Source organism: Hordeum vulgare, chromosome 2H, assembly GCF_904849725.1.
Source record: "Hordeum vulgare subsp. vulgare chromosome 2H, MorexV3_pseudomolecules_assembly, whole genome shotgun sequence".
In the NCBI taxonomy this organism is placed as follows: domain Eukaryota; kingdom Viridiplantae; phylum Streptophyta; class Magnoliopsida; order Poales; family Poaceae; genus Hordeum; species Hordeum vulgare.
In genome coordinates, this window is record NC_058519.1 from 169,430,119 (window position 1) to 169,453,173 (window position 23,055).

Here is a 23,055-nt window from a genome sequence, read left to right on the forward strand (position 1 = left end):
TGTTGGAAGTATTTCCAAGGTTGATGTGATCACCATCGCACGCTCCTTCTACCTTCGGGATTAGTGTTGAACCTAAATAAATGTTATTTGGTGTTTGCGTTGAGCATGAACATGATTAGATCGTGTTTATTGCAATGCAATTAATCATTTAAGTCAGAGAATAATGGTTATTCTGTTTACACGAATAATACCTTCAATGGTCATGCACCCAATGTGAATGTTTTATTGAATCTCGATCATAGTATTATACATGTTCATGATATTGATGCCAAAAGATACAAAGTTAGTAATGATAGTACCACTTACTTGTGGCACTGCCGCTTAAGTCATATTGGTATGGAATGCATGGAGAAACTCCATGTTGATGGATCTTTGGACTCACTCGATTTTGAATCGTTTGAGCATTTGAACCTTGCCTATTGGTGTAAACGCATGAAGAAACTCCAGGCTAATGGGTCTTTTGGAGTCACTTGATTTTGAATCACTTGAGACATGCAAGCCAGGCCACATCGGCAAGATGGCTGAAGGCCTCGTTTTCCAATGAGATGGAACAAGCAAGTGACTTGTTGGAAATAATACATTTTGATGTATGCAGTCCATTGAGTACTGAAGCACATAGTGGATATCAGTATGTTCTTACTTCACACATGATTTGAGTAGATACATGTGTAATTACTTGATGAATCACGAGTCTGAAAAACTGAAAAGCTCAAGCAATTTCGGAGTGAAGTTGAAGATTGTCCTGACAAGAGGATGAAATGTCTATGATGTGATCGTAGAGGTGAATATGCAAGTTGCGAGTTTGGTATACATTTAAGACAATGTGGAAATTGTTTCACAACTCATGCTACCTCGAACACCATAGTGTGATGGTGTGTCCGAACATCGTAGTCGCGCCTTAATTGATATGGTGCATACTATGATATCTCTTATCGATTTAGCACTATCGTTTTGGGGTTATGCATTAGAGACAACCACATTCACTTTAAATAGGGCACCATATAATTCCGTTGACATGACACCATACGAACTATTGTTTGGTAAGAAACCTAAGTTGTCATTTCTTAAAGTTTAGGGATACGATCCTTATATCAAAAGGCTTCAGCCTGATAAGCTCGAACCCAAAGCGGACAAATGCATATTCATATAATACCCAAAATAGTTGGGTATACCTCCTATCTCAGATCTGAAAGCAAAGTGTTTGTTGCCGAAAACGGGTCGTTTCTCGAGAAAGAGTTTCTATCGAAAGAATTGAGTGGGAGGATGGTGGAACTTGATGATGTTTTTGAACCGTCTCTTCAACTAGAGAGTAGAAGGGTGCACGAAGTTGTTCCCGTGGCGCCTACACGAGTTGAAGTGGAAGTTGATGTTGGTGATCATGAAGCTTTAGATCAAGTTACTACCAAACCTCATAGTTTAACAAGGACACGTTCTGCTTCACAGTGTACGGTAATCCTATCTTGGAGGTCATGTTGTTGGACAACAATGAACCTACGAGCTACGAAGAAGCGATAGTGGGCCCGAATTCCGACAAATGGCTAGAGGCCATGAAATCCGAGAAAGGATCCATGTAAGAAAACAAAGTGTGGACTTCGGAAGAACTACTTGATGGTCGTAAGGCTATTAAGTACAAATGGATCTTTAAAAGGAAGACATATGATGATGGTAAATGTCACCATTCGGAAATCTGGACTTGTCGCAAAAAGGTTTTTGACAAGTTCAAGGAGTTGACTATGATGAGACTTACTCACTCACAGCGATGCTAAAGTCTGTTGGAATTATGTTGGTACTTCCTGCATTTTTCAATTACGAAATCTGGCAGATGGATGTCAAAACAGCGTTTCCTTAATGGTTTCCTTGAGGAAAGGTTGTATGTGATACAACCATCAGGTTTTATTGATCCTAAGGGTGCTAACATGCATGCAAGTTCCAGTGATCCTTCTATGGACTGCTGCAAGCATCTCGGAGTTGGAATATACGCTTTGATGAGATGATCAAATCTTTTGGGTTTATACAAAGTTTATGAGAAACTTTTATTTACAAGAAAGTGAGTGGGAGCACTAGAGAATTTCTGATAAGTATATGTAGTTGACATATTGTTGATCGGAAATGATGTAGAATTTCTCGAAAGCATATAGGGTTGTTTGAATGGAGTTTTTCAAGGAAAACCTGGATAAAGCTACGTGAACATTGGGCATCAAGATCTATAGAAATAGATCAAGACGCTTGATAAAACTTTCAATGAATACATACCTTGACAAGATTTTGAAGGAGTTCAAAATAGATCGGTTAAAGAAGGAGTTCTTGGCTATGTTGTGAGGTGTGAATTTGAGTAAGACTCAAAACTCGACCACGAAAGAAGAAAGAGAAAGGATGAAGGTCATATCCTATGACTTAGCCATAGGCTTTATAGTATGCCATGCTGTGTACCACACCTGATGTGTGCCTTGCCATGAGTGTGCCAAGGGGTACAAAGTGATCTAGGACAGCGGTCAAAATTATCCTTAGTAACTTGAGGACTAAGGACATGTTTCTCGATTATGGAGGTGATAAAAGAGTTCGTGGTAAAGGGTTGCGTTGGTGCAAGCTTTGACACCATTCTGGACGACTCTGAGTAGCAAACCGGATTTGTATAATGGAGTAGTCATTCGGAATAGTTCCAAGTGGAGCGTGGTAGCAGCATCTACAATATGACATAGAGATTTGTAAAGTACACACATATCTGAATGTTGCAGGACCGTTGAATAAAATATCTCTCACAAGCAAAACATGATCAAACTCCAGATCTTATTGGGTGTGAATCACATGGTGATGTGAACTAGATTATTGACTCTAGTGCAAGTGGGAGACTCTTGGAAATATGACCTATAGGCAATAATAAATTGGTTATTAGTATATTTCCTTGTTCATGATAATCGTTTAATATCCATGCTAGAATTTTATTGATTGGAAACTCAAATACATGTGTGGATACATAGACAACACACAATCCCTAGTGAGCGTCTAAAGGACTAGCTCGTTGATCGAAGATGGTCAAGGTTTCCTCGCCATAGACATGAGTTTTCCTTTGATAATGGGATCACATCATTAGGAGAATGATTTGATGGACAAGACCCAAACTATGAACGTGGCATATGATCGTGTTAGTTTATTGCTACTGTTTTCTGCATGTCAAGTATGTGTTCCTATGACCATGAGATCATGCAACTCACTGACATTGAGGGAGTGCCTTGTGTGTATCAAACATCACAACGTAACTCAATGACTATAAAGGTGCTCTGCTGGTATCTTTGAGCGTGTCTGTTGAGTTGGCATGGATCAAGACTGGGATTTGTCGCCGCGTGTGACGGGGAGGCATCTCAGGGCCCACTCGGTAATACAACATCACAACAAGCTTGCAAGCAATGTGACTAAAGAGTTAGCCACGAGCTCTTCTGTTACATAACGAGTAAAGAGACTTGCCGGTAACGAGATTGAACTAGGTATAGAGATACCGATGATCGAATCTCGGGCAAGTAACATACCAATGGACAAAATGAACAGTATACAAGATTGATTGAATCCTTGACATCATGGTTCGACCTATAAAGATCTTCGTAGAATATATAGGAACCAAGATGGGCATCCATGTCCCTCTAGTGGTTATTGACTGCAGAGTGTCCTGGTTATGTCTGCATAGTTCTCGAACCCGTGGGGTCTACGCACTTAAGGTTCGGTGATGATTTAGTAGTAATGAGTTATGTATGGTGGTAACCAAAATTTGTTCGGAGTCCCGGATGAGATCCCGGACGTCACGAGGAGCTCTGGAATGGTTCGGAGGTAAAGATTGATATATTGGTTGGTCTTCGGAAGGGTTCCGGAATTCACCAAAAGAGTTTCAGATGTTTCTAGAAATGTTGTGGTACGAGGATACTTTGGTTGGGCCAAGGGGTACGGCCCACGGGGCTTTAGGTCAATGTGAAAGGAAGTTTTGCGGAGGTCAGGGACTAGACGCTAGGGATCCTGGCATCTGGACTTGGATGCCGAACACTGAAGACCCACAAGTATAGGGGATCTATCGTAGTCCTTTCGATAAGTAAGATTATCGAACCTAACGACGAGGAGAAGGATCTGACAAGTGGTTTTCAGCAAGGTAATATCTGCAAGCACAGAAATTATCGGTAGCAAGTAGTTGTGTGGTGAGATGATTTGTAGCAAGTAGCAAGTAACAAAAGTAACAACGGTGCAGCAAAGTGGCCCAATCCCTTTTGTAGCAAGGAGAAGCTTGGACAAAGTCTTATAGGAGGTAAAACGCTCCCGAGGACACATGGGAATTTTTGTCAAGCTTGTTTTCATCATGTTCATATGATTCGCGTTCGCTACTTTGATAGTTTGATATGTGGGTGGACCGGCGCTTGGGTACTGCCCTTACTTGGACAAGCATCCCATTATGATTAACCCCTCTCGCAAGCATCCGCAACTACGAAAGAAGAATTAAGACAAAGTATAACCACGGCATTAAACTAGTGGATCCAAATCAGCCCCTTACGAAGCAACACATAAACTAGGGTTTAAGCTTCTGCCACTCTAGCAACCCATCATCTACTTACTACTTCCCAATGCCTTCCTCTAGGCCCAAATAATGGTTAAGTGTTATGTAGTCGACGTTCACATAACACCACTAGAGGAAAAACAACATACAACATATCAAATTATCGAACGAATACCAAATTGACATGACTACTTATAGCAAGACTTATCCCTTGTCCTCCGGAACAAAATTAACTAATCAAAAAGCATAATCATATTCATGACCAGAGAGGTAATGAGTAGCATCAAAGATCTGAACATATAATCTTCCACCAAGTAATCCAACTAGCATCAACTACAAAGAGTAATTAACACTACTAGCAACCTTACAAGTACCAATCGTAGTCGCGAGACAGAGATTGGTTACAAGAGATGAACTAGGGTTTGGAGATGAGATGGTGCTGATGAAGATGTTGATGGTGATGAGTCCCCTCCGATGAGAGGAGTGTTGGTGATGACGATGGCGACGATTTCCCCCTGTGGGGGGAAGTTTCCCCGGCAGGATCGTCCTGCCGGAGATCTAGATTGGTTCTGCTCAAGTTCCGCCTCGTGGCGGCGGCGAATCCTCCGAAAATCCTCCTCCTAATTTTTTCTGGAAGGAAACCCTTCTTGTAGAAAAAGAGGGGAGCCTGAGGGCCAGCTGGGAGCCCACAAGCTCCCTAGGCGCGGCCAGGGGGGAGGCCGCGCCTAGCAGGCTTGTGGACTCCTGGTGGCGCCCCTCTAGTACTTCTTCGGCCCAGTATTTTTTATAAATCCCAAACGGCTTTTGGAGTTGCGTAGAATAGGTATCTCAAACTTGCTCCTTTTTCAGGCCAGAATTCCAGCTGCCTGCAATCTCCCTCTTCACGTAAACCTTGCAAAATAAGAGAGAAAATGCATAATTATTGTAGCGTGAAGTGTAATAACAACCCAAAAAGCGACAAATATCAACATGAAAGCATGATGCAAAATGGACGTATCAACTCCCCCAAGCTTAGGCCTTGCTTGTCGTGAAGCGAAAACTGAGATCAATAAATATGCCCACATGTTTAGAGAGAGAGGTGTCGACAAAACAAGATACAAACATGCAGGGATCATGATCATGATCAGAACAGCAATACCATCATATCATCTCTTATGCTAAAATGACAATTCCTTCACCAAGTAAAACATGGATCAAGAACCTTACCAAGAATTAACAAGCGATAGCCTTTAGTCATTGAAGCAATTTGAATTTATCACAACATCGAAAGAGTCAAATAACAGCTTGTAAAGCAAATCCACATACTCAATCATCCTTTCGTCTTCTACAATTTCTACAACTCACGTGGTACTCACAAGATCAAAGTTTCAGTCGGACACAGAGAAAGATAGGGGCTTATAGTTTCGCCTCCCAACAATTTACCTCAAGGGTAATGTCAACAATGATAATTCATGAATACTTACTTCCAAGTTGACATATGAATATAGATCTTCCCCAAGCATATGACGTTAGCCAAGATAAAGGCGAGATAAGGAATTGGTGTAGATCACCATGACTTTTTCAAGGGCAAAAAGTAAAGGTACAAGATAGTCCCTTCGCAGAGGGAAGCAGAGGTTGTCATGCGCTTTTGAGGTTTGGATGTGTGCCCTCTTAGTGTGGAGGAACGTCACTTTATATTGCCTCCTGTGATAAAGAACTTTATTATGCAGTCTGTCGCTTTTATGTCTTCCTCATCACAGGTTCGTACAAAGCTTATTTTCCACACAGTAATAGATCATACATATTAGGGAGCAATTTTTATTGCTTGCACCGATGACAACTTACTTGAGGGATCTTATTCAATCCATAGGTAGGTATGGTGGACTCTCATGGCAAAACTGGGGTTGAAGGTTTGTGGATGCACAAGTAGTATCTCTACTTAGTGCGGAAGTTTTGGCTAATATGAGGTGGAAGCAATCGTCACATGCTAAGGGATCTCTAGTCATATAACATTGTTCGAAACCAAGAAAACACAAATCATTATGTTGTCTTCCTTGTCCAACATCCACTTCTAAGCATGTAATAGTGTATTGAGTGTTCACAATCATAGATGGTGTCAAAGATGATATATTTATATGTGAACCTCTCCTTCTTTATCACTTCCTATTAATTGCAACAATGACCATGGTCTACGTTTGTCTACCCTCAACAAGTTTCAATCATCATTCTTTTTATATGTGAAGCCATCACTTCCCATAAGATCATTGCATGATCTTTCATGCTTTTGTTCTTTTCTCATTCTTTCGATCATGGCATGAGGCAAGGCCCTTAACTAAGACACTCTTTATTATATGTCTCACGAGCTCGAATACATCAGGGGTGACACAAAGCAAAACACAAGCCTAAAACACTAAGACCTTTATTCTCCTAAAGAAAAACAAAACTGAAAAGGAACAAACTAAAACAAAGGTAAAGGCAAAAGATGTGATGGTGATACGATATCGGGGCAACTCCCCCAAGCTTGGCATAAGCCAAGGGGATTTGCCATACCCATGCTCAGTTGTCTTCCTTTGGAGGTGATGGTGGTGGGGTTGTTTTGTCCTTTGATTCCAAGAGGGCCATCAATCTTTGATTTATACGTAGGAGATCTGTGATATGTTTCTCCAGCCAAACAACTTCACGAGTGACATAAGTATTGCGAGCACGAGTTGTTTCGCAAAACCTCAAAAGTTCAATCAAGGATGGAGACAGTAGGTGGAGGTAGGGTTGGAGGAAATCCACTTCTTCAACTTCTTCCTTGTTGAACGCAGATTGTACTTCGTCCCACGCCTGATTATTCTCCTCAGTTCTACACTTGGCTTCCGTGACTTCTACTATTTTCAGATCAACATCTACTTCTTCATAGACTTCAGGGAAATTGTTCTCCCCGACAGATTCCTGAGAAAACAGGCTCGAGACGAAAACAGAGGAAATTTGCGGATACGAGGGTCACATCTTCCGGGAGAATATATAATGATTTTTCCAAACCAGAAGGAGTACTCCGCAAGAAAACGGAGTCCGGGAGGCACACGAGGTGGCCACAAGCCCCCGAGGCGCGGCCAGGGGGTGGCCCGCGCCTGGCAGACTTGTCGCCTCCTCGTGCGCTTTCCGGACTACTACAATTTTTTTTATTTTTCTAAATATTCCAAAGCGGAGAAAAAATCCTACTGGAAAAGTTTTGGAGTCTGTTTACTTACTGAATCACATACCTCTTCATTTTCGGAGTCTAAAATAGGCTGATAAATATCCCTTAGGTACTCCTCCGGAGTTATGGTATTGATAATATTGCTTTCAACATTTATGGGAGTACCTAAGATATAATGCTTGATTCTCTGCCCATTTACAACTCTCGGACAATTACCCTCTATGTTGTTGATCTTGATAGCACCGGAACGATAAACTTCGTCAACAATGTAAGGACCTTCCCATTTAGAGAGAAGCTTGCCTGCAAAAAATCTTAAACGAGAATTATATAGCAAGACATAATCACCTACATTGAACTCACGCTTTTGTATCCTTTTATCATGCCACCTCTTAACCTTTTCTTTGAACAACTTGGCCTTCTCATATGCCTGTGTTCTCCATTCATCAAGCGATCTAATGTCAAATAACCTCTTCTCACCAGCAAGTTTGAAATCAAAGTTGAACTCTTTGATTGCCCAATAAGCCTTATGCTCAAGCTCGAGAGGTAAATGACATGCTTTACCGTAAACCATTTTGTACGGGGACATGCCCATGGGATTCTTATAGGCAGTTCTATAAGCCCACGTACATTGCATCATCGAGCTTCTTAGACCAATTCTTTCTAGACCTGTTGACAGTCTTTTGCAGAATTAGTTTAATCTCTCTATTTCTTAGCTCTACTTGACCACTGGACTGAGGGTGATAGGGGGACGCAATTCTATGGTTGACATCGTACTTCGCAAGTGTTTCACGAAAAGAACCATGAATGAAATGTGAACCACCGTCGGTTATTAGATATCTAGGGACTCCAAATCTAGGGAAAATAACTTCTTTAAGCATCCTAATATAGGTGTTGTGATCAGCACTACTAGTGGGGATAGCTTCTTCCCACTTAGTGACGTAATCAACAGCAACTAGGATATGAGTATACCCGTTGGATTTTGGAAAAGGTCCCATATAATAAAAGCCCCATACATCAAATGGTTCACTCATAGGCATTTCCTGACGTTTACCGATATTACCTATTCTTTTACATTCATCACAAGACAAGACAAACTTACGGGCATCCTTGAAGAGAGTGGGCCAATAGAAACCTAATTGCAATACCTTGTGTGCAGTTCTATCTCCCGCATGGTGTCCTCCATAGGCCTCGGAGTGACACTTCTGTAGGATTTGTACCTGTTCATGTTTAGGTACACAACGTCTAATAACACCATCTACTCCTTCCTTATAAATGTGAGGATCATGCCAAAAGTAATGTCTCGAGTCAAAGAAGAATTTCTTCTTTTGTTGGTATGTGAAACTAGGTGGTATATATTTGGCAACGATATAGTTTGCATAATCAGCATACCACGGTGCACTACATGAAGTATTGATGAAATTTAATTGCTCATCAGGAAAGCTATCATCAATAAGTTGTGGGTCATCAAGAACATTCTCTAACCTAGACAAGTTATCTGCTACGGGGTTATCAGCACCCTTCCTGTCGACAACATGCAAATCAAATTCTTGTAGCAAGAGAACCCATCTGATGAGTCTAGGTTTAGCGTCTTTCTTCTCCATTAGGTACTTAATAGCAGCGTGATCAGTGTGAATAGTGACTTTGGAAACAACTATGTAAGATCTGAACTTTTCAAATGCAAACATGACTGCTAAAAATTCCTTTTCTGTAGTAGCATAGTTTCCTTGGGCACTGTCTAGAGTTTTACTCGCATAGTGAATAACATTCAACTTCTTATCGACTCTTTGCCCTAGGACAGCACCAACAACATAATCACTAGCATCACACATGATTTCAAAAGGTAAGTTCCAATCAGGTGGTTGAACAATAGGTGCAGTTATCAAAGCCTTCTTAAGTATTTCGAAGGCTTCCTCACAATCATCGTCAAAAACAAAAGGAATATCCTTTTGCAAGAGATTGGTAAGAGGCCTAGAAATCTTAGAGAAGTCTTTAATGAACCTTCTATAGAAACCAGCATGACCAAGGAAACTTCGTATACCTTTGACATCTGTGGGGCATGGCATTTTCTCGATTGCGTCAACCTTAGCCTTATCAACTTCAATACCTCTTTCAGAAATTTTATGTCCTAAGACGATGCCTTCATTAACCATAAAGTGGCACTTCTCCCAATTGAAGACAAGATTGGTTTCTTTACATCTCTGCAAGACCCGATCAAGGTTGCTGAGGCAATCATCAAAAGAAGACCCGCAGACGGAGAAGTCATCCATGAAAATCTCAACAATCTTTTCACAAAAGTCAGAGAATATAGCCATCATACATCTTTGAAAGGTGGCGGGTGCATTACATAAGCCAAAAGGCATACGTCTATAAGCAAAGGTACCGAAAGGGCAGGAGAAAGTGGTTTTCTCCTGATCAACTTGTGCAACTGGTATTTGGGAGAAACCAGAATAACCGTCTAGAAAGCAGAAGTTTGTGTGTTTAAACAGTCTTTCTGGCATTTGGTCGATAAAAGGCAAAGGGTAATGATCTTTCCTAGTGGCTTTATTCAATTTCCTAAAATCGATCACCATCCTATAGCCAGTAATAATCCTCTGTGGGATCAATTCATCCTTATCATTAGGGACAACGGTAATACCTCCCTTCTTAGGGACGCAATGCACTAGACTCACCCAATCACTATGAGCAATAGGATAGATAATACCTGCTTCTAGGAGCTTTAGTATTTCTTTTCTCACTACCTCTTTCATCTTAGGATTTAATCTCCGTTGATGATCAGCAACTCGCTTGGAATCGGGATCAGTTTTAATCTTGTGCTAGCATAGAGTGGGACTAATGCCCTTAAGATCATCAAGAGTATATCCAATAGCAGAACCGTGCTTCCTCAGAGTTTTTAGTAACTTCTTTTCTTCATGCTCTGAGAGGCTAGCACTAATAATAACATGATATATCTCTTTTTCATCAAGATAAGCATACTTAAGAGTATCAGCCAACTGTTTAAGCTCGAACACAGGATCACCCTTTGGTGGGGGTGGATCCCCAAGCAGTTCAAGAGGCAAATTATTCTGAAGGATAGGATATTGTTCTAAGACAACTCTATCTATCTCATTGCTAGGGCGACAGAAACCTTCTGTCGTCTCTTGAGCTTGCATTGGTTTTTCCCTTGAAGAGGAAAGGGCGATGCAGCACAGGAGCAGTAAGTATTTCCCTCGGTTTGAGAACCAAGGTATCAATCCAGTAGGAGAATCTCGTCAAGTCCAGAGTACCTGCGCAAACACAAAAGAGCTTGCACCCAACGCTGTAAAGGGGTTGTCAATCCCTTCAAGATTGATTCCAAAGTGAGATCTGAAGGCGAAAAGTGCAACAAAGTAAAAGTGTAAGGCTGAAAATATAGTGTGGAGTAGACCCGGGGGCCATAGTGTTCACTAGAGGCTTCTCTCAAAATAGCAAGTATTACGGTGGGTGAACAAATTATTGTCGAGAAATTGATAGAACCGCGCAAAGTCATGACGATATCTAAGGCAGTGATCATACATATAGGCATCACGTCCGAGACAAGTAGACCGATACTTTCTGCATCTACTACTATTACTCCACACATCAACCGCTATCCAGCATGCATCTAGTGTATTGAGTTCATGACGAACAGAGTAACGCCTTAAGCAAGATGACATGATGTAGAGGGATAATCTCAAACCAATGATGAAAGCCCCATCTTTTTACCCTTGATGGCAACAACACGATACGTGCCTCGCTACCCCTTCTATCACTGGGTGAGGTCACCGCACGGTATGAACCCAAAACCAAGCACTTCTCCCATTGCAAGAATCATATATCTAGTTGGCCAAACAAAACCCACAACTCTAAGAGAATTACAAGGATATGAAATCATGCATATAAGAGATCAGAAGAAACTCAAATAAGATTCATAGATAATCTAATCATAAATCCACAATTCATCGGATCTCGACAAACACACCGCAAAACAAGATTACATCGGATAGATCTCCATGAAGATCATGGAGAACTTTGTATTGAAGATCCAAGAGGGAGAAGAAGCCATCTAGCTACTAGCTATGGACCCGTAGGTCTATGGTGAACTACTCACGCATCATCGGAGAGGTCATGGTGCTGATGAAGAAGCCCTCCGTATCCGAATCCCCCCTCCGGCAGGGCACCAGAACGTGCCCCAGATGGGATCTTGCAGAGACAGAAGCTTGCGGCGGCAGAAAAGTATTTTCGATGATCTCCTCACTTTTTCTAGGATTTTAGGGAATATATAGGCGGAAGACCTAGGGAAGGGGAGCTACGAGGAGGTCACAAGCCTGCTAGGCACGACCCCCCCTAGGCCGGGTCTGGTGGGCTTGTGACCTCCTCCGAGGTCTCCTGACTTGGTTCTCAAGTCTCCCGCGTGTCTTCTGTTATGGAAAAAATCATTCCGCAGATTTTATTCCGTTTGGACTCCGTTTAAAATTCTCCTATGAAAAGGGTCAAAAACACGGAAAAAACAGGAACTGGCACTTGGCACTGAGTTAATAAGTTAGTCCCAAAAAAGATATAAAAGGCATACAAAACGTCCAAAGTTTGACAAGATAATAGCATGAAACCATCAAAAAATATAGATACATTGGAGACGTATCAAGCATCCCCAAGCTTAAGTCCTGCTCGTCCTCGAGTAGGGAAGTGATAAAGACTGAATTTTTGATGTGGAATGCTACCTAGCATAGTTGTCCTTTGCAACTTCTTTCATGTGACGTGAATGTTCAGATCCGTAAGATTCAAAACAATATTTTGCTATTGACATGAAAACAATAATACTTCAAGCAAACTAGCAAAGTAATCATGAACTTTCAAAATAACAAGGCCAACGAAAGTTATCCCTACAAAATCATATAGTCTGGCTATGCTCCATCATCCTCACACAACTAATGTAAATCATGCACAACCCCGGTATTGGCCACTTGTTTTCGCACTCTTACTTTCTCAAACTTGTTATAACTATCACGCAATACATGAGCGTGAGCCATGGATATAGCACTATAGGTGAAATAGAGTGTGGTGGTGGTTGTGAGACAAAAAGGAGAAGATGGTCACATTGACTCGGTGTATCAAAGGGCTATGGAGATGGCCATTAATAGATATCAATGTGAATGAGTAGGGATTGACATACAAATGATGCACTAGAGCTATAAGTATGTGAAAGCTCAAAAGGATAACTAGTGGGTATGCATCCAACTTGCTTGCACACGAAGACCTAGGGCAATTTTGAGGAAGCCCCTCATTGGAATATACAAGCCAAGTTATATAATAAAGATTCCCACTAGCATATGGTGGTGACGAAACGAGAGGCTCTCAATCATGAAGAACATGGTGCTATTATGAAGCACAAGTGTGGAAAAAGATAGTAGCATTGTCCCTTCTCTCTTTTTCTCTCTTCTTCTTTTTTTATTTGGGCTCTTGGCCTCTTCTTCTTTTTTTATTTGTGCTCCTTGGCCTCTTTTTTTATTTCCTCACATGGGACAATGCTCAATAATGATGATCATCACACTTTTATTTACTCACAGCTCAAAGCTTAGAACGATGATGACTCTATAGGAAATGCCTCCGGTAGTGTATCGGGATGTGCAACGATCTAACTTGGTGTATGATGTTGAAACATCTCACTAGCTATCTTACGATCATGCAATGGCAATATGAGAGTGACGGCACAAGTCATGAGACGGAATGGTGGGAGTTACATGGTAATATATCTCGGAATGGCTATGAAAATGCCATAGTAGGTAGGTATGGTGGTTGTTTTGAGGAAGGCATATGGTGGGTTTGTGTACCGGCGAAAGTTGCACGGTACGAAAGAGGCTAGCAATGGTGGAAGGTGAAAGTGCATCTATACCATGGACTCACATTAGTCATGAAGAACTCACATACTTGTTGTGAAAGTTTTTATTAGTAATCGAAACAAAGTGCTAAACGCATACTCCTAGGGGAAGGGTTGGTAGCTGTTAACCATCGCGTGATCCCGACCTCAACACAAAGGATGACAATCAATAGATCAATTATGCTCCGACTTCCTAACATAGCGATTCACCATACGTGCATGCTACGGGAATCACTAACTTCAACACAAGTATTTCTATATTCACAACACCCTACTAAAATAACTCTTAATATTACCAAATCCATGTCTCAAAACTAATTGAGAGGAATGAAGACTTCTCTTTCTACTCAATGCACATGAAGATGGAGGTTTTTGTATCCTCTTTGGATACCTATCACCTTTGGGACAACTTTCATAGCATAAACCAACTACCGAGTCACGCACCGCCGTGCTCTCAAAGATCTAAGTGAAGCACATAGAGAAAAATTATCTAGCTCAAAAGATATAAGTGAAGCACGATGAGCATTCTACCAAAACCACGATGAGTGCATGCCTCTCTCAAAACGTGTGCAGCAAGTATGATTCTTACACAACGAAAATAAAAGACTCCTAAGATACAAGACGCTCCAAGCAAAACACATATCATGTGGTGAATAAAAATATAGCTCCAAGTATCGTTACCGATGGATTGTAGACGAAAGAGGGGATGCCTTCCCAGGGCATCCCCAAGCTTAGGCTTTTTGGTGTCCTTGAATTTGTCTTGGGATGCCTTGGGCATCCCCAAGCTTGAGCTCTTTCCACTCCTTATCTCTTTGTCCATGAGAACATCACCCAAAACTTGAAAACTTCACAACACAAAACTTAAACAAAAACTCGTGATAACATTAGCACAAGAAAACAAACTACCACCACTTTAGGTACTGTAGAAATCTTGAATTCTATTTACATTGGTGTTAGGCTACTGTATTCTCACTTTTCCATGGCTAGTACCCCCCGATACTATCCATAGTTTCATCAAAACAAGCAACCAACTCAACAAAAACAGAATCTGTCAAAAATAGACTAGTCTGTAGCAATATGTATACTTCGTATACTTCTGGTACCTAAACAATTCTGAACAATTATGACTGCGTGGGAAAAAGGCATATAAACCAGCAGCAAAAAAGAATCAACTCAAAAGCTCTTTCTGAAAAAAATGAAAAATCATCTTGTGAGCGAAAAGTTTCTATCTTTTTCCAGCAGGATTAAACAACCATCACCAAGACTAGTCATAAAGGTTTTGCTTGGCTCAAACACAAAAAGAAACACAAAAAACACAACCATAACAGAATTACGATGGTGTGGATGCAACAAAATAGAAAGAAAAATAAATAAATTCATTGGGTTGCCTCCCAACAAGCGCTATTGTTTAATGCCCTTAGCTAGACATAAGGCGATAAAATCACGTATCGTCGTCTTTGGTGCTCAAACCATAAGTGGCTCTCATCATGGATTCATAAGGCAATCTTATTTTCTTTCTAGGAAAGTGTTCCGTGCCCTTCTTTAAAGGAAATTGAAATCTAATATTCCCTTCCTTCAAATCGATGATAGCACCCATAGTCCTTAGGAAAGGTCTACCAAGAATAATAGGGCATGTAGGATTGCAATCAATGTCAAGCACAATGAAATCCACGGGTACATAGTTCCTATTTGCAATAATAAGAACATCATTGATCCTTCCCATGGGTTTCTTGACAGTAGAATCTGCAAGATGCAAATTAAGAGAACACTCTTCAATCTCATTAAAACCCAGAACATCACATAAAGACTTTGGAATCGCGGAAACACTAGCACCCAAAGCACACAAAGCATTGCATTCATAGTTTTTTATTTTGATTTTCATAGTAGGTTCCCACTCATCATGAAGCTTTCTAGGGATAGAGACTTCCAATTAAAGTTTCTCTTTAAGAGATTTTATCATAGCTTCGATGATATGATCGGTAAAGGCCTTGTTTTGGCTATAAGCGTGAGGAGAGTTTAGCATGGATTGCATCAAGGAAATGCATTCAATCAAGGAGCAACTATCATAATTGAATTCCTTGAAATCCAAAGTAGTAATTTCATTACTACTCAAAGTTTTAATATCTTCTACTCCACTTTCAATGCTTTTAGCATCAAGATAGATGGACTCGGAATCATTGGGGCATTTTTAAACCAAAGTGGATTCATATCCAGCCCCATCACCATTAGGTTCGACACAAGAAAACAAAGATTCAATGGGAGTCACACCAAGCACTTTAAGATCTTTGTGATTCTTATCACGAGAACACGCCTTTTTAAGCCATTCATGTCTAGCACGAATTTGGGTGGTTCTTTCTTTGCTCTCACTCATGGAAACAAGCATAGCTTTCAAAGTTTCATCCATATTGATCTTGGGAGGAGCACATCTAACTTTCAAAGCATCAATATTACTAGACATTATATCAACGCTCTTAGCCAAATCGTCAATTTGGAGTAGTTTTTCCTCTATGGACGCATTGAAAAAAATTGCGAGTTGATAAACTCTTTGATATTACTCTCTAGATCACAGGGTAATCTATTGTAATTTCCATGAGTGTTGTTGTAGGAGTTGCCAAAGTTATTAGAGGAGTTACTAGGAAAAGGCCTAGGAACATAGTTTCCTCTAAAAGCATTGTTGTTGCAAAAATTATTCCTAACAACAAAATTAACGTCCAAGCTAGCGTTGCTACTCTCAATCAAGGAAGACAAGGGAATATCATTAGGATCTAAAGGAGCACTCCTACTAGCAACCAAATTCATTAACTCATCCATCTTAGCACTCAACGAGTTAATTTCTTCTATAGCGTGTACCTTCTTACTAGTAGGTGACCTTTCAGTGTGCCAATGAGAGTAGTTTGTCACGATATTATCTAGGAGTTTTTTGGCTTCTCCTAACGTGATTTCCATGAACGTTCCACCTAAGGCGGAGTCCAAGATATTTCTAGAAGCGAAATTCAAGCGAGCATAGAAGATTTGTATAATCATCCAAAGACTCAAGCCATGAGCGGGACAATTTCTAATCATCAATTTAATTATCTCCCAAGATTGTGCAACATGTTCATGATCAAGTTGCTTAAAATTCATGATATCATTACGGAGAGAGATAATCTTAGCCGGCGGAAAATACTTGGATATATAAGCATCTTTGCACTTATCCCAAGAATTGATACTATTTTTGGGCAAAGACGAAAACCAAGCTTTTGCTCGATCTCGCAACGAGAAAGGAAAAAAGCTTCAACTTAATCACATCATTATCCACATCATTAAGATGGGATGCGTCATCTTCACTAGGAAGGCCGGAAAATTGTTCTTTCATAACAAGATTCAGCAAAGCGGCATTGATTTCGTATGACTCTGCACTAGTGACGGGAGCAATCGGAGTACTAATAAAATCATTATTATTAGTATTCGAGAAGTCACAAAGTTTGGTGTTTTCAGTCATGGTGACTTCAGCAAGCAAGAAAGCACACACGCGAAAAAAAGAGCAAGCGAGAGAAAAAGGCAAACGAAAAAGGCATATCTTTTTGTAAATTTTTGTTTTTCAGAAGGGGGAGAGGAAAACGAGAGACAAAAAAAAGTAAATGCAAGAGATGAGTTTGCGACACTTACTTGGATGAGTTCTTGACTTGATCCTCCCCAGCAACAGCGCCAGAAATCCTTCTGCTACGGCGACAGAAACCTTATGTCGTCTCTTGAGCTTGCGTTGGTTCTCCCCTTGAAGAGGAAAGGGCGATGCAGCACAGGAGCAGTAAGTATTTCCCTCAGTTTGAGAACCAAGGTATCAATCCAGTAGGAGAATCTCGTCAAGTCTAGAGTACCTACGCAAACACACAAGAGCTTGCACCCAACGCTATAAAGGGGTTATCAATCCCTTCAAGATTGATTGCAAAGTGAGATCTGAAGGCGGAAAGTGCAACGAAGTAAAAGTGTAAGGCTGAAAATATAGTGTGGAGTAGACCCTCGGGCCATATTGTTCACTAGAGGCTTCTCTGAAAATAGCAAGTATTACGGTGGGTGAAAAAATTACCGTCGAGCAATTGATAGAACCGCGCAAAGTCATGACGATATCTAAGGCAATGATCATACATATAGGCATCACGTCCGAGACAAGTAGACCAATACTTTCTGCATCTACTACTATTACTCCACACATCGACCGCTATACAGCATGCATCTAGTGTATTGAGTTCATGACGACCAGAGTAACGCCTTAAGCAAGATGACATGATGTAGAGGGATAATCTCAAACCAATGATGAAAACCCCATCTTTTTACCCTAGATGGCAACAACACGATACGTGCCTCGCTACCCCTTCTGTGACTGGGTGAGGTCACCGCACGGTATGAACCCAAAACCAAGCACTTCTCCCATTGCAAGAATCATAGATCTAGTTGGCCAAACAAGACCCACAACTCGAGGAGAATTACAAGGATATGAAATCATGGATATAAGAGATCAGAAGAAACTCAAATAAGATTCATAGATAATCTGATCATAAATCCACAATTCATTGGATTTCGACAAACACACCGCAAAAGAAGATTACATCGGATAGATCTCCATGAATATCATGGAGAACTTTGTATTGAAGATCCAAGAGAGAGAAGAAGCCATCTAGCTACTAGCTATGGACCCGTAGGTCTATGGTGAACTACTCACGCATCATCGGAGAGGTCATGGTGTTGATGAAGAAGCCCTCTGTATCCGAATCCCCCCTCCGGCAGGGCACCAGAACGTGCCCGAGATGGCATCTTGCGGAGACAGAAGCTTGCGGCGGCGGAAAAGTATTTTCGATGATCTCCTCATTTTTTCTGAGATTTTAGGGAATATATAGGTGGAAGACCTAGGGCAGGGAAGCCACGGGGAGATCACAAGCCTGCTAGGCCCCCCCTAGGTCGGGCCTGGTGGGCTTTTGACCTCCTCCGAGGTCTCCTCACTTGGTTCTCAAGTCTCCCGCGTGTCTTCTGTTATGGAAAAAATCATTCCGCAGATTTTATTCCGTTTGGACTCCATTTAAAATTCTCCTTTGAAAAGGGTCAAAACACGGAAAAAACAGGAACTGGCACTGGGCACTGAGTTAATAAGTTAGTCCCAAAAAAGATATAAAAGGCGTACACAACATCCAAAGTTTGACAAGATAATAGCATGAAACCATCAAAAATTATAGATACATTGGAGACGTATCACTCATTCCTTTCATCCATATGCATATCATTTTCATGCTCAAGCAAGTATTGCTCTAAGGGATCAGTAGGAGGCACGGAAATAGAAGCTAAGGCAATAGTTTAATCCATACTAGGAAACTCTTTTTCCTGAGGTTGTCTGCCAAACTTGGAGAAATTGAACTCGTGTGACACACCTTCAAAGCCAACAGTGACAGTTTGCTTCTCACAGTCAATATGAGCATTGACAGTACTGGGAAAAGGTCTACCAAATATGATGGGACAAAAGCTATCTCGTGTGGTAGCAAGAATGAGGAAATCAGCAGGATACTTCGTTTTACCACACAAGACTTCAACATCCCTAACAATTCCCACACGACAGATATTATCTCTATTGGCAAGCTGAATAGTGACATCAATGGGTTCTATCTCGACAAGTGGAGTCTCGTCTTTAATTTCATCATATAAGGATTGAGGTATTGCACTAACACTAGCACCCACATCATATAAACCATGATAACAATGATCTCCTATCTTAACAGAAACAACAGGCGTGCCAACAACAGGCCTATGTTTGTCTCTAGCGTGTGGTTTAGCAATTCTAGCAGCATCTTCACGAAAGTGAATATCATGGCCATCAACATTGTTGGACACGAGATCTTTGATAATAGCAATGCTAGGTTCAACTCTAATTTTCTCAGGGGGTGTAGGTGTTCTAATGTAGCCCCTATGTATCACAGTTGAAGCTTTAGAATGATCCTTTATCCTAACAGGGAAAGGTGGTTTCTCAATGTAAGCACTGGGAACAATAGGATCATTATAGGCAATGACTTTCTCTTCAACTGGATTGGGTTTAACTACATTGACTTGTAAGGGAGGATGATATTTAAACCACTTCTCTTTGGGGAGATCAATATGAGCAGCAAATGATTCACACAATGAAGTTACTATCTCAGAGTCAAGTCCATACTTAGCGCAAAAATCAGAAAAAGTATTTGTTTCAACAAAGGATTTAACGCAATCAAACTTGAAATTCATACCTGACTCCTTACCTTCATCAAGCTCCCAATCTTCAGAGTTGCGTTTAATTCTTTCCAATAAATTCCATTTGAAGTCAATATCTCTCTTCATAAAGAACCGGTACAAGAAGTGTCAAGCATGGTGCGATCATCATGAGAAAGCCGAGCATAGAATTTCTGAATGATAATTTCTCTCGAGAGCTGATGGTTGGGGCATGAATATAACATTGATTTAAGCCTCCCCCAAGCTTGAGCGATGCTTTCTCTGGCACGAGGCCAAAAATTATAAATATAATTCCGATCACGATGTACTAGATGCATAGCATTAAACTTTTGATGAAATTCCAATTTCAACCGATTGTAGTTCCATGATCCAGTATCATCACAGGCATATACCATGTCAGCGCCATATCCCTCAAAGATAAGGGAAATACCTTCTTCTTGACCTCATCCTCGGGAAAACCTGCAAGCTTAAATAAACCACAAACTTCATCTACATAGATTAGATGCAAGTCTGGATGTGATGTTCCATCTCGTGTAAAAGGATTAGTGATACGTCTGCAATGTATCTTCTTTTCCGAACTCTTTTGCCCTTGTATTGGACTCTAACTTGCATGATTTGAATGGAACTAACCCGGACTAACGCTGTTTTTAGCCGAATTTCCATGGTGTTGTTGTTGTGCAGAAATAAAAGTTCTCGGAATGTCCTGAAATTTCACAAAGAATTTTTCTGGAATAAACAAAAAATACCTACGCAAAGATCCACCGGAGGGGGCGTGCCAGTGGGCCACAAGCCCCTGGGCCGCGGCCACCCCCCCCCCCTATGCCGCGTCGTGAGGGCTTGTGGGGCCCACGTGGCACCACCGCCCCCAAACTCAGCTCTACATCTTCCGTCTCGCCCGGAAAAAAAATCAGAGAGAAGGTTTCATCGCGTTTTACGATACGGAGGCGCCGCCACCTCCTGTTCTTCATCTGGAGGGCAGATCTGGAGTCCGTTCGGGGCTCCGGAGAGGGGAAATCGTCGCCATCGTCATCATCAACCTTCCTCCATCGACAATTCCGTGATGCTCTTCACCGTTCGTGAGTAATCTTATCGTAGGCTTGTTGGGCGGTGATGAGTTGGATGAGATCTATCATGTAATCGAGTTATTTTGATGGGGATTGATACCTAGTATCCACTACGTTCTAGATTGATGTTGCTACTACTTGGCTATGCTTACTGCTTGTCACTAGGGCCCAACTGCCATGATTTCAGATCTGAACCTATTATGTTGTCGCCAATATCTGTGTGTTTTAGATCCTATCTTGCAAGTTGTAGTCACCTACTATGTGTTATGACCCGGCAACCCCGGAGTGACAATAGCCGGAACCACTCCCGGAGAGGACCATAGTATGAGGAGTTCATGTATTCACCACGTGTTAATGCGTTGGTCCGGTTCTTTATTAAAAGGAGAACCTTAATATCCTGTAGTTTCCATTAGGACCTCGCTGCCATGGGAGGGATGGACAATAGATGTCATGCAAGTTCTTTTCCCTAAGCACGTATGACTACATACGGAATACATGCCAACATTAGATTGACGAACGAGGGCTAGTTACTTATCTCTCCGTGTTATAGCTGTTACATGATGAATCACATCCGTCATACTCATCCATCACCGATCCACTGCCTACGAGTCTTTTACTACTGGTCCTTGCTACGTTACTTTGTCCAGGCTTGTCCCTTGCTACAAAAGGGATTCGGCCACTTTGCTACTACTGTTACTTGCTCTACTGTTGCTGCTTCTGTTACTCTGATGCTACAGCTGTTCCTTGCTACTTTTTTGTTACTTGTTGCAAGACTTTTTCAACACCGTTGTAGGGAAAGAATAGTTCCCTGCCCACGTGCAACTTACTGGCGCCATTGATACAACAGTTAGGAATAATCTGCCGTCAACAGTTCTGTTTCTGACACCGTTGATATCATACTACTTTGCTACTGATACTTTGCTTGCAGACACTAATCTTTCAGGTGTAATTGAATCTGACAAACTCAGCTGCTAATACTTGAGAAAATTCTTTCGTTTCTCCTTGAGGCGAATCAACAAATTTGGGTCGAATACTCTACCCTCGAAAATTGTTGCGATCCCCTACACTTGTGGGTTATCAAGACCTTTTTCTGGTGCCGTTGCCGGGGAAGCATAGCTATATTCTCTGAGTCACTTGGGATTGACGTTTGTTGGTCACTATGAGTAATCTGAAAGATCCAAGAACTAAAATCTTGCCTTCCACTACGAGGAGAGGTAAGGAACTGCCATCTAGCTCTGCACTTGATTCACCTTCAGTTTTGAGTAAGTTTGCGACTTTGCCTCCTGCTAGAAATCTTGATATGTCGCCTGTGCTTGATGATGCTATGCTTGATACTATGCCTGATGATGCTATGCTTGATACTGTGCCTGATGATGCTATTCTTGATACTATGCCTGATACTGCTTTGTCACTAGGTGCATTCCTTGATACACAACTTGCTAGAGTTGCTGCTAGACGTGATGATACTTCTGAAACTGCTGATACTATTGAAGTAGAACCTGCTACTATGCCTGAATTGCCTGTTATGCCTGAACGCTATGTTATGGAGGGAGAGATAGCTCAGGACTCTCTTGCGTGTAAGGATAGCTATGATGTTGAGAAACTATTGCGCAAGTGGAAATAAAAATCTTTGAACGCTAGGATGAAATACGACCCGAAGTTTGCTACTTCGCCTATCTTTGTGACCGATAAGGATTATGAATTATCTGTCAACCCTGAGTTAATCCCTTTGGTCGAATCTGATCCTTTTCACGGCTATGAGTCTGAAACGGTTGTAGCCCATCTTACCAAATTGCACGATATAGCCACCTTATTCACTAGTGAGGAAAAGATCCTCCACTACTATATCCTCAAGTTGTTTCCTTTCTCGCTAAAGGATGATGATAAGACTTGGTTCACTTCTCTTGCTCCTGGTTGTGTGCGTAGCCCCTAGGATACGGTCTACTACTTCTCTGAAAAATATTTCCCTGCCCATAAGATGCAAGCTGCCTTGCAGGAAATATACAACTTTGCTCAAGCTGAGGAAGAGAGTCTCCCACAAGCTTGGGGGAGGCTCGTCCAGCTACTGAATGCTTTGCCTGATCACCCTCTTGAGAAGAATGAAATACTTGATATCTTCTATAATGGACTTGTCGATGCTTCCAAAGACCACCTAGATAGTTGTGCCGGTTGTGTTTTTAGGGAACAAACTGTAGAACAA